Raw genomic sequence first — 14,337 nt, 5'->3', positions numbered from 1 at the left:
ACAACTCTAGGCTGAGTTGTTTTGCCCTTCCGTACGTCCTCGGGTATTTTGGCTCTAACTCTGCTCGTCCGATCTCCGGATGAAGATGATTCAAGAATGGCGTTAGAAAATCTGCAAAACAACAAAGATTTACTATACAAACCTTTCAATAGGCCAAGCGCACTCATGGGGTGTGGGCTTACAATGCCGAGCCAAGCTCAATTGTGTGGGCGAGACAACAACTCCATGCTGAAATTTTTTGCGCTTCGTAGCGTCCCGGGTATTTGCTCTAAACTCTCTAATCGTGCCGATCTCGGAATGAGATGATTAAAGATGCGTTAGAGAAGCTGATGAAAAGACTTACAACTTTGACATAGGCTGAGTCTCTTATGTGTGGGCTTTACAAATGGCCGAGCACTCAATTGTTGTGGGAGAGGCACAACATCTTGGGAGCAAAGCGCCGATCCGGGCAGCGAGATGGTGCGTCCCACTGTGGTCGCGCAGAGTTGTTCGCGAGGAGAAAATTCGTTGCTTTCTTCATTGATGTTCAATTGCTATCTTGAATAACAGTTTTTTTTTTACGTTACAAAGATATCCGGTCTTCTTAGAGTCCGGTTACAAAATGAAAATCAAGAAATAAAGAAAATCAAAAATTACAACTTTTTGCTCCGTTGTGAACAGATGCGCGAGCTCACTGGTTATTCGGTCACTCGCTTTGGTGGGGTTGTTTTGCCTGCGCCGGGGTTGGTTTTGCCGTGGACCACCGCGCGATCTAGATGCGCGGACAGATCTACGGCAGTTATAACGGGTATTATTTCACGCAAGGAAATAATAGGCCGGGGAGGATTTGATTCACCAAGGAAAACAATCGTCCAAAGTCTCGGGATCTAAGACCATAGCTTAGATCGCGGAGTGTAACAGCGTAGATCTGAGATCTTGATCCCCGTCGAACTCGCTGCCTTTTTTGTGATGCGGGTGCTCGCGAGAATCAGATCCAGAACGTCCAAGTCTTCAAGGCCTTCAAAAACTCCTAGATGAGGTCTCAATCCGGCAGAGTTTCGGTGCTCCAAAAAGTTCTTCAAAAGTCGCTCTAAAATGATGAATGACCCCCCGCTATTTATAGGCAACAGCAGATCTGTGCATTTAGCACAGATCTGGGCGGTCCACCCTCAGGGTGGCTCGGCTCATGCCGAGCGCACCGCTGAGGTGGGCTCAGGGTGGCTCGCTGCGCGAGCGCACGGCCGCGGGGTGGCTCTCGGCCACGCGAGCCACCCCAGTAGGTGGCTGCGGCTTTGGCGCGAGCCACTCCCGGGCTTTGTGTGTGTCCGTCGTCCGGTTGTTTTGGTCCTTGTATCCCGCTTCGTCCGTGATTCCGGTTATCGCGGTTGATTGGTCTAAAATCTATTTGTTGATTTGATTCCTGATTTGGAAAGTCTGGATTCCCGATAGGCAGTAAATCGGCTTTGGTGTCTGAGTTTGAATCCGTTTAATGGTTGGATGACTCGTTTGAGCTCTCTGGACCGTTGATTTGATTCTGCAGCGAGTGGATTCATTCCGTCATTCACTGTGCGGGTTCGTCAGTTCGTAGGCCTTTGTTAATCTCGGCTTGACGTTGCGCGTGTCACTTGGCTTCGGTGTTGTGGACTGACGTTCGTGCTTAAATACGTCGCCTGATGGTTCATTAGGTCGTGTTGAACCGTGTCAAGGGACCTATAAGCAATTTTATATGCCTACACACACAAATACTAAGTTATCACAATATAAATATACAATTTGTTATAACAAAAATGCTAGAGATATATGAATATGAATATACAATTCACTATAATAAAACACTAAGTTATCACCATAAACACAAAATGATATTTAATCCTATAAAGTAAATATAAAACATTTATAGCACACATATAGAAAAACAATAAAAACATTCTATACAAAGCATCATTTAGATATAATATTCTATAAATAAAGAAGATGAGAAAAATGTGAATGTAAATTCACATATTGTACGTGTAAGGCATGAAACATGTTATGAGAATGCATTATGTATCAATATCAAATATAAGTTATATGGGCAAGTCAAATACAAAGTAAAACAAACAGAATATGATGATAACAATTAATAGTAAAAGGTATATAGTATAAATTAATAATGTATAATTAGACGATATAAAATAATTAGGAATAATGATAAAGCAGAAGTATAAAAAACACGCAAATCATCAAGAGAATATATATAACATAATGTCATGAGAAAGTTTGGTATGTAATATAAATAATAAGAATGATGTAAGTATAACATAAAGAGAGTGAACATATATTAAAAAAAGATTACACAGGTATAAAGAAGCATGTATATAGTAAATAAAATAGTTGATACGTATCAAATTATAAAATAATACAACATCTAGGCACAGACAAAAATATAAGTATTAGTCAAACATAGCATAATAGCAAAGAAGTCAACAACAAATATACAATCATAGAAAAATATAATATCAACATGATATTATTTATATAGTATCGTAATACAACACGTCACGGTGTTAAAACATAATCAATAACACAAAATTGGCAAAATATAACAAATATATAACATACAAAATATGATATATGATATAAATACATGATTCAAAAGTTGTCAATCACTAAAATATATGATAAAGCATATCAACTCAACAATATAAATAATAAAAAAAGCATAAAGGAAATAAAAGGCAAAATATAAGTCACTCATATGTAAGCAGATAAAAAATATGATAAAATTAAAAAAAACATAAAAACAATACAATTAACAGGTGAATTATATACAAGCAAAAGTAAAAGAAATATTTGAAGAGTATATAAGCAAAATAAAATAGCAAAGAATCAAACGTATATATAGTTTAGATAAATATAAGGGACAACATAAGAGACATGTAAATAGTCACAAATAAATATAAGGGACAACATAAGAGACATGTAAATAGTCACAAAATATTATATGATAAAAATAGACGTAAGAGTATACAAGCGATTCAAAATAGAACATGTAAATAGTCACAAAATATTATATGATAAAAATAGACGTAAGAGTATACAAGCGATTCAAAATAGACATATTATACAAGACATGATAGGAAGGACATGATTATACATATTCGACAAACAATATAATAAATCATAAATATTAGTAATATTCATAAGTTAAAATAATAAATATAAACACGATACAACAATAATAATCATTACTGTTTAAAATTAATTCAGATATAGTAATATATTGTATAGTAGTCAAAATCACATAAATCCAATCAATATAAATATTCATAAATAAAGATGTATAATACATAAAATATGAACTATGGAAGATAAAATAGATTTATAAACAAATAAAAACGTAAGAAGGGCATAAATTTGTATAATAAAAACACCCAGATATTGTAAATAAACATATTATGAATGATTGATGAACATGAGAACATAAACACTAATAATACATGTAACAAAACACGATTAGAGAAAGTTAATACTAGAAATGATGAATGACTATAAATCAATAAAAATATACATCATAAATATAATAATATATGTGAATACACTATAATAAAAAAAGAATAGTAAATATAAAAATAATGAAAAAGTAAAACACAGCACAAGTAAGCAAAAGTAATGAATAGAGAATGAACAACAACTAATAACACAATAAAAGACATAAAAATCTAAAAATACCATAAAATAAATACTAAAAATAACACGTGTATATAATGTATATTGTCACAATGAAAAAATAATACATATCGAAAACGAAGAAAACAACAACAAATATGCAATTACACTATAAACAACCAATGAGTAAATACTATACATACCCACAAATGCTATTTGGAATAATCTTTTATATTAGTTATAAATGAATAATATTCAATGATACGAGGTAGTGTAACAAAAACTATATAATTAGTAACTCAAACTCCAAACCTAACAATATGAATAATTGTTTGATAGAAATACATTGCTCTTAGAAATAATGAAACCAATATGAACAAACTAAAATAACCTAACAAGACAAAACTGACTGATAAGATAACTATGTACTAAAAATGTTGTGAGTTGAAAAAAAAATAAAGAATAAGAATGTAATGCTTATGTAGAATACTAAAATCATAAACTTATTAAAGTATATTACTAAAAATACTAACAACATACAATAATCTAGAATATAAATAAATGATAGATGACATGACAGAAAAATCATACACATACATAATTTTAGATATACAAAAATATATTTAAACACAAGAAGATAATCTGAATATCAGATATGTTGTGTGATGTATATGTGAAATTTAATGACATAATTTGAACAATTAAAAATGTATAAGTAATGATATATATATATTTTTAATAAAAACATACAATATAACAATGTGTGTGATACATAAAATAATGTAATAAATAATGTAGAAATCAATACAATCAAACGATATATAAGTCAAATCAAAGAAAATATAGTTGTAAAAATAATAACACATAAAATAATGACCGGTACGAGGAAAGAGAAGTTATAGGAAGAGAGTGTAGTCGGGAAGTGACAATGCAAGAAACAGGGGGAAGCTCCGGAGTCAAAAGTGATTAGGTAGAGACTAAGACATAATTCATCGATAGGATAGGATAAGGGCTAACTATAGTCTTACGGATGAAATAATGATATACATCTAAATTGTTCATTATATTCTTACTAGTGAGGACTCGGGACAGTGATCTGCATGGGTCACCAAAAAAACCTGTCACGCCCTACTTCCCCAAATACCGGGGAATCAGAACGTGAACAAGCCCGCAACGTATTAGATTGAGAAGAAATATATACTAAATATTTTCTTCTCAATCTAATACGCTAAGCATCAAGCAAAAGAATAACAATCACAGGTCCCCGATCACAAATAGCAAGAATATGGTAAATAACTCAGAATAAGAAATAGACATATCATCAAAATTAGATCATCCGAGACATAAAATACGGGTCAAACATGCCCTTATACATGACTAAACAAATGAATACTGAAAAAATAGAAAATACATCGTTCAACGGTAAAAGAAAGGAAATACTGCAAAAGTAAACTATGACCATCAATTAAGAAAAGATAATTGAGCTTCGGCCCATTCTTCAACTCTGTCTGCAAGGCACTCCTGCTGAGAATATCCTGGCTCGGGTACATCTCCAAGCTAGACCTGTCCGTCCTCTAAATTTGACGTACACCAGAGAAAACAGGTGTACATCAGCATGCATGGCACACAACAAGACCCCACAAAAGAAATTAGAACGATAAAAAACTTAATGCGAAAAATGATACAATGACAGAAATGACAAAAGGAACGTGCCACAGGAAATCCAACAAAATTAAAATGCAATCCATCATTAAAACGTGATACTCATAAGGCTAACAACATACAGTAACCGGGTCGAATACTAGTCATCCTAAAAACTCACTAGTCCACATCTCACATAGAGTCAACGTTCATATTACCGGATAACTGACTGTTCACAAATCCTTTACGTGCATCCAATCCCGCTACACATACGGCCAGAGGACTACACGTAAATCGTTTTCTGCCTGGTCCGAACTCAAGCAAAACTCAGGTGACGAATTAAATTCCCACTGACCAAAGTGATGTACACATTTAACTTTAGCCTTACAAACCAATCCCAGTGGTGACACCAATCACTGGCGCCAGCATGGAAGATACATCAACAGTCACATCCGATCACATAAACAAAGACTTCCTCATCCCAACTCTTCTCGTTTTTCTAAGTCAAACATCATAACCCACACTATATCTCTGATCACCTCCTAAATTCAGTCAACGCACCCACACATGTCACTAGGTCTGTTCATGGCGCACGAGGCCACTAAGTCACGAACTACTAATGGTTCTCAAACACAACAAGGAACAGTAAATAAGTCTAACTGATTCTATGTAATAACATGATGATAAGTCAAATACATTAAAATAAATCGTAAAACATAAAATATAATTATGAATAGTAGAATCATGCATATAGTCCAGTTTCATTAATATATTGTTATTCAAACTTCTAAACTACTCATAAAAATTATCAGCAGCTAAATAACATCTAATATAACTACGGTAAAAAAGGAAATTGAAAACCGTGATTGTTTTACACATGAAATGTCGCAGTCTACAACCATCAACACAAGATTATAAATTAATTTAATCCAAAATAAAATAAACTTTTTACAAAATAAATTCCTTTAAACTATTTATAATTATTCTAAAATAATATTTTCCCAAAATAATTTAACAATTCAAAATAACCCTTTTTCTAAAATAAAGTATTTTAAATTATCTATTTTAATAATTATTCAAAACTAACCTCCCTTTCCAAATAATTTCTTTTCTTATCATAATAATTCTAAAAACATCTTAAAATAACCCTTTTTACAAAATAATTTTCCTTTAAATTATTTATCATAATATCATTATTTGATATTAATCATCAACAAACCCACACAGTTATCACAATCTTCATACTGTAGCATAATCAAATCACAGTCTAATCGAAGCATGTAATTAACTCATAATATATCTAAAAATTGAAACGATGAGTCAAATAATATCAGAATCTTGCACATAATTAATTTATGACAAATATAAAATTGTAATGAATAGACAACTGGGAATAGGGATCTCGTCTCGGGGTTTCGTCGAACGAATCGACGTTGTCAGTGCGGCGTGTCGGCGCTGAAGGGGCGACAGATCTGGCCGAACGGGTCGACGTTGACGACAGGGATCTGAACGACGACGTCGGCGGGGGCTATTGGAGTTGGACAACGGCGACAAGGGGAGCTGGTGAGGGGCTACTTTCAAATATGAAATATTTGGAGAACTAGTTTCAAATATGAAAAATATGGAGATTATTTTTGTAATGATCATGAACTTTGGATACTAATTAAAATAATTTTTCTGATATTTCTAAATTTTATATTTATTTAAATGATTTTGATATTTATAAATTAACTTAGTGCAATAAAAAATTCTAAAATTAATCTGTTGTGTTATCGATACTATTACGTACCATTTTAAATAATATGTTGTATTATTATTACTATTACATATTATTTCATATAATATAGTGTATTATTATTAATATTACGTATTATTTATATAATTTGTTGTATTATTACTACTATTGTGTATTATATGTTGTATTAGTATAACCGGTACGTTTTAATTTGTAGATAATTTTCCCATAATTATTTGATTTAAAATATAAGTAATTATATATTTTATTAATTATTCTTGTTAAATACCTAAACCCTAACCCTATATATATATATATATATATATATATATATATATATATATATATATATATATATATATATATATATATATATATATATATATATATATATATATATATATATATATATATATATATATATATATATATATATATATATATATATATATATATATATATATAGGGTTAGGGTTTAGGTATTTAACAAGAATAATTAATAAAATATATAATTACTTATATTTTAAATCAAATAATTATGGGAAAATTATCTACAAATTAAAACGTACCGGTTATACTAATACAACATATAATACACAATAGTAGTAATAATACAACAAATTATATAAATAATACGTAATATTAATAATAATACACTATATTATATGAAATAATATGTAATAGTAATAATAATACAACATATTATTTAAAATGGTACGTAATAGTATCGATAACACAACAGATTAATTTTAGAATTTTTTATTGCACTAAGTTAATTTATAAATATCAAAATCATTTAAATAAATATAAAATTTAGAAATATCAGAAAAATTATTTTAATTAGTATCCAAAGTTCATGATCATTACAAAAATAATCTCCATATTTTTCATATTTGAAACTAGTTCTCCAAATATTTCATATTTGAAAGTAGTCCTTTAAATCTTTCATATAGAAATAGTCCCCATATCTTTCGTACTTTGATTGTAGACCCAAATGTTTCATACTTGAAACTAGACCTCCAAATCTTTCATATTTGAAAATAGCACCGAGAGAGGAAACAATCTTTCATATTTGAAAATAGTCTCCAAAATCTTCAGATTTTTGAGATTAGTCCCCTAAATCTTTGAAGTGCTTTGGTAGTAGTCTATTTGATACATGTTTACAATCGAAATTATTAACCACAATTGGGAAGGGATGTAAATTAGGAACAAACAATTACCAAATTATAAAATAAATGAAAATCAATACCAAAATTAGGATTCAAATTAGTAGAATATATTTTTATGTGGTTTCACAGTTCATCATCAATTTGTAAAATGAGGTTCTTTCAATTTCATGAAGTTTAACATTAAGAAATAGATATGTAAGTTAATATTTCTATGATCATGGACTAGGTGCAAATGAATTATGATAATATTTGCTTCATTTTTATTATTGTTTAAAATAATTTAACAATATAATTTATACTGTATTGTCAATTCGTCACGTCTTTTGTAGTTTGCGATTATGAAAAAGCCAACTACAATTGCTATATTTTCCAAAAAAAACCTTTAAAAAGGCCAGCTAATGTTATTTCCAGAATGGTGCATATGTCAAAATATTTTGATTATTCATGAAAAATATTCTAGATTCTTCTTTCGCCTGCTTATATATAGGGGTGTCCATTCGGGCCCAAGGCATGGGCCTGCCCCGAACCCAGCCGAGCCTAAACTCGGCCATGGCCCGGGACATGTGTTTGTTGGAAAATTTGCCATAAGAAAATGAAAGAATTCTATTTGATTTTTATTCTCTCAATCTCGATTACAATTTGAATTCCTGATTATAAAAGAGAAGAAGATTGACGGGGATCTTCCCCTTTGTTTAATTCTGGGTCCTTCACGGTGGCGATGAAATGTCTCCCTCGAATGCTCGCGTCGAGCTTGCTTTCCGTTGACGATCCGACGTTTCGCTTCACTGGAACGATATCTTCTCCTCACGATTTGACATTGTGGAGAATTTGCAAAGCAAGTTTTAGAACTTTAAACGAGTTTAGAAGAACTTGCAGAGCAAGTTTGAAACTCTTAACAAGTTAGGGAACTCTGAGTGAGTTATAACTCTATGGAAGAGTTGATTGATTTAACCGAAAATTGGTTTGTAAGCCAAGTTTGATGAAAGCTCCAAGAACAACTTTGAGGATTTGAAGATTGTCGAGATCCTTCTTCTGCCAAGAAGTCTTGTGCGGATCTCCAAGAATTCCGATATAGAAAAAGAGAGGGAGAGCCTTTTGATCTCCAAGATTCCAGATCGAAGATCCCAAAAAGAAGATCCGAATTAAGCTGCTTTTTAGCTATTTATAGGGCTTTTTAGGGGTGTAACTGCCCCCTAAAATCTCTCCTTAATGGGGTGTAACCGACCCCATTTTTTGGAAAACGATTTTGAAATCGTTCAAGTGGTTTAAGGGGTGTAATCCCCCCTAAAATCATGGGAGATCGGTTTTAGAACTGTTTAACTCGTATTTGAACGAGTCAAACGTAAAATTGTGTTTTGGGCACGAACACTGCGTTTTGGGACTGAAACGCAGAGTTGGGACCTGTGTTGGCAGCTGAGAATGCACAGGTCGCGCTGCATTTTGAATCTGGACTGCAAAGCCGACCCTTGCGTTCTGAAGTTGGAACGCAGCTCTTGAGCTTTGAGTCTCATTCTGGAACACATCTATGGGCTCTGCGTTTTGCTTCTAGGAGTTTGGAACACAGCCACGAGCTATGCATTTTGAATCTGGGACGCAGAGGTGAGCTTTGCGTCTGGATTTAAAGAGACCGTTAATTTGTAGTCTCTTTTGCTAGAGCGTTGCAAAGACCGTCATCTTGTAATCTTCTTCTTGGCTCCTTGAAAATATAAGAGTTTTCAGATTATAACTCCCAATATTGATTGTGAAGGCTATTGATTAGAGCTTTCATCAGTTGTTACGAAGGTCGTCAGATTATAACCTTCATCGATCTACGTGAAAGTCTTCAAATTATAGCCTTTCGGAAGTCGTCAAATTATAACTTTCATCATCGGTGTTTGATGGGGATGAGCTATTTGTAGTGATTTTTAGACAACCTACAGGCTACAGAACCCCCTTAAAAGTTTTCGGAAGTTCGTGGTTGACTGAGACAAAATTTCGGAATACTTTGGATCTCAACTCTGATCTTGGACCTGTTGATTCCTTTTCACAAAGGAGTTGTTCTCTGCACCCGCTTCAAAGGTATCTAGGTTGAAGAGATTTGTCACACAGGACCCATATGAAGGTATGCGTTATAATCCTGCTTTTGGAATATGGGGGTGGACCCTTGTATTTTGAACTTGAGACGTGGGTCTCACCCTTATGTTTTAAATTTGGAACCCGGGTGTGACCTCGACGTTATAGTTTTTTTAACGCGGGTCTGACCTCGTCATTTTGACTTGAGACGTGTAGTCGCCATCTTTTGTTTGTTAGAAAATTTGCAATAAGAAAATAAAAGAATTCTATTTGATTTTTATTCTCTCAATCTCGATTATAATTTGAATTTCCGATTACAAAAGAGAAGAAGATCGACAGAGATCTTCCCTTTTGTTTAATTCTGGGTCCTTCACGGTGGTGATAGAATGCCTCCCTTGAATGCTCGCGTCGATCTTGCTTTCCGTTGACAATCCGACATTTCGCTTCACTGGAACGATATCTTCTCCTCATGATTTGACGTTGTGGAGAATTTGTAAAGTAAGTTTTAGAACTTTGAACGAGTTTAGAAGAACTTGTAGAGCAAGTTTGAAACTCTTAACGAGTTAGGAAACTCTAAGCGAGTTATAACTCTATGGAAGAGTTGATTGATTTAACCGAAAATCGGTTTGTAAGCCAAGTTTGATGAAGCTCCAAGTGTTGGCCTTCTTGTTTTGATGATGTTTAACAAACAATTTATCACTAATGTTGTTTGTCTAGTATTTGTGTTTTCTTATTTATTGTAGACAAACAACGTTGTTGGAGGATGGATGGAATAACGCTTCAACGACGATATCAAATGGAGGTTGGCGGAATGTCGGGTTGAAGCCTTGCAATTCAAAGTTAAAGATCAAGTTCAAGCTTCATCCGCATGTGTACCAAGTTGAGCTACAATGAAGATCAAGATCAAGCTTGGGTAATCTAGTTTAGATTTTATATTATGTGTGTTAAGTACTTTAAGCTCAATCATATACACACATACACGTTTTGGTTTTTGTATATATATAGTTATATATATACATATATGTTTTGGTTTGATAGTTTTCAAGTTTTACTATGAAACAAATGAATAGAATTGGAAAATACTATTTTGTTTCATGTTTATATGCCTATATATGATTTCACCTTTAACAAGCTTATATTTAATGAAATCATATTTAGTGTTTTGAATATATTGCATAGAATATGCAATTTTATGAAAATATTGTATTCTTAGTTTATAGACTTCAATATCAGTTTATACATGTTTTACTAAGTCTATAAAAACACTTTACAAAGTTTCAAAAGTTGGTTTATGTCAAAACATCAAAATTCAAGTATCTCATATTTTCATGTTTTGGACTAGTTTGTAAAATGATGATATTTTTCATTTGGGAAGTCCTTTCTGATAATCAGTCGCTGTAGCATGTTTATTATCATGTCTACAATCATTCCCCAAAGTTTTACATTTTTTGCGACCGACAGAATTTCCGGTCGACCGACGATGGTCCAGAAAGTTTTCTTCGTGTTTTTGCTCTCATCGGTCGACCGACGGGATTTTCGGTCGACCGACAATATGACCGTTGTCTTTTAACGGCTCTTTCTCTGAGCTATTTGCTGGGGGTTTTTGGTCATTTTGTTTTGGGGGTTTTTGCTGAGATTTCTAGTGGGTATATATACCACATTGCTGATGTCTTTTCAAGCTAAGCCAAGAAGTTTTTAAAGAAGTTTTAAACAAGGTTTTAAACAAGGGTTTAAGCTTGTTTTTGTTTGGTTTAAGTTTGTTTTGGTTTGCTGTTACAAAGAGGAGTTTACAATCAGCTATTGAAGAGTTCATCTTCAACATTTCATCATCCTCTCTTTGTGTTTATAGAGAAGTTTCCTTAACTCTATTTCCTAGCATTTTTACTATTGAATTTCATATCAATTTTTATTGCTAGTTCTTATTGAGTTAAGTTTTATTGAATCTCACTGTTACACACACCCACATTGAGCTTATTGTATCTTTCATACATAGTATAGTTGGGTGGTGAGAGATTGTAACTTTGAGTTGTGCTTTCATTGTATTCTCATCTATTGTAGAGAACAAATTTATATTTGTTACATTGTGAGTGTTATAAGGTTTTCGGTGAGCTAGAAACCGAGTGTGTAGTGAGGTTTTCGGTGAGCTAGAAACCGAGTGTGAGGAGTGACGTTGATCGGTGAGCGTTGAAAACCGATACTGTGAGGTGTAAACGTTATTCGGGTGAACGTAGAAAACCCGGTTGATAGTGGATTTCTCCCCGGGAGTGGGGAGCGGAGACGTAGGACGGAAGGTCCGAACTCCGTGATCATATTGCTTGTTTGAGTGTGCTTTGGCGTTCATTCATATTTATGTTCATATCTTATATCGCCATTGTCATTAGCTCATTATCTATTTCATCCACTATCTTGTTTAGATTATTTACCCTTGTGTTGTTTATATATCCTTGCATATATCTCTATCATATAGGATATATCTCATTGTTCATATTGCTTATCCTAGCTTATATTCTTGTTGTATTTCATACTTGCTAGGATAACTCGTTAATTAATTTCAAATGGCATTTAATCAGATTAGATTAGCATAAAACCCTAATCAACCCCCCTCTAGGGTATAATAATTGGTATCAGAGCTTGGTGCTCTTTGATTTAAGGTCTAATCGCCTTGAGTTAAAGATCCAAGTTATATTTTTGTGCTAATCTTGTTTTGATTGCATTTGTAACTTGCTTGCATATTTTTACAAATTATGGATATGAATCATGCATCTTGTTTAGGCTATGATTCTAGTGTTGCTCCTAGATTAGACAATTTCCCCTATGCCCAATGGTGTGTTAGATTTAAACTTTTTGTTCAATCTAAAAACTTTGATTTATGGGAAATTATTGTTGATGCTTACATTGTGCTCACTTCGGAGAAATCCAAGTGGAATAAAAATGATCATCGCATGTTTACTATGAACAACATTTTGTTAGAATATTTGTTAAATGCTTTTAACTCATCTATGTCTAACAAGTTTGTTCATTTTGATAGTGCTTACACCTTATGGATATTTATAGAAGCACATCAAGGAGACTTGGAGGCGATCCGACAAGCTTTGGAGGATCCCGCTTCAAGTTCATGTGGAGCATCATGCACACGGCCACTAGGCGATAGCCCTAGTGAGGTTTGCGAGTTCAAATCTATTAATGATTTACCTAATGATGAACTTGCTTGTGCTAGTGAAAAATTATTACATGCCTTTAACAAATTGCAAAATGATTTCATTAATTTACAAAGCAAGCATGAAATTTTGAAATCCGATCATGAGTTGTTAGCATCTAAGTTTGAAACTATTTCAAATGAAAATGTGATCCTTAAAGAAAACAATAAAAAATTAAAATTGGATCACGTTTCTTTAACTTCAAACGTTGCTAGCTTAACTTATGAAAGAGATAATGCTATGCTAGAAGTAGAGAACATAAAAAATAACACTGCTTCATTTATAAATGACTATTTATGTTCTACTTCTAAAAATGCATATGTGCCTAAGAATGAAGACTTGAATCTTATGAACAAAAGTATTTCATCTTTAGATTCAACTTTGAAAACATGCATTAATAATCATAAGAAGCTTATGGATATGTGTGCTAAGTCTAAGAAGTCATCCACTCATTATGCACACATGTATAGCAAAACTTATAAGTGTTCTATATGCGGCCGTCAAGGTCATTTAGCTAAGTTTTGCTATGATGCACACAAACATAAGAATTCTAATGCTCCTTGTGCATCTCATATAGCTTCATCATCTTGTACACTTACACATTCACATGCTCATTCTCACAAAGTTCATCATAAGCATGCTAGTGTGTTCAAGTGTGATCATTGTAGTCGTTTTGGTCATTTGGCCGAATATTGTTTTGATTTGAAAAGAAAATCACGTTTTCCAAATGTATCTAGTAGACCACATGTTTTTAAATGTGATGTTTGTGGTAGGTTTGGACATCTTGCTAAATTTTGTTTTGATATACAAAAAGCTTCTAAATTGCAATATGTTCCAAATAGACCATTGTTTAAGAATGTTTCTCATTTGCAAAATAATTTTAAAAGAAAATCTTTATTTGCAAATGATTCCCGTG

The sequence above is a fragment of the Asparagus officinalis genome, chromosome 1, assembly GCF_001876935.1.
Source record: "Asparagus officinalis chromosome 1, Aspof.V1, whole genome shotgun sequence".
NCBI classification, from domain to species: domain Eukaryota; kingdom Viridiplantae; phylum Streptophyta; class Magnoliopsida; order Asparagales; family Asparagaceae; genus Asparagus; species Asparagus officinalis.
The sequence above is the reverse complement of the archived record's forward strand: the minus strand, read 5'-3'. Positions refer to the sequence as shown.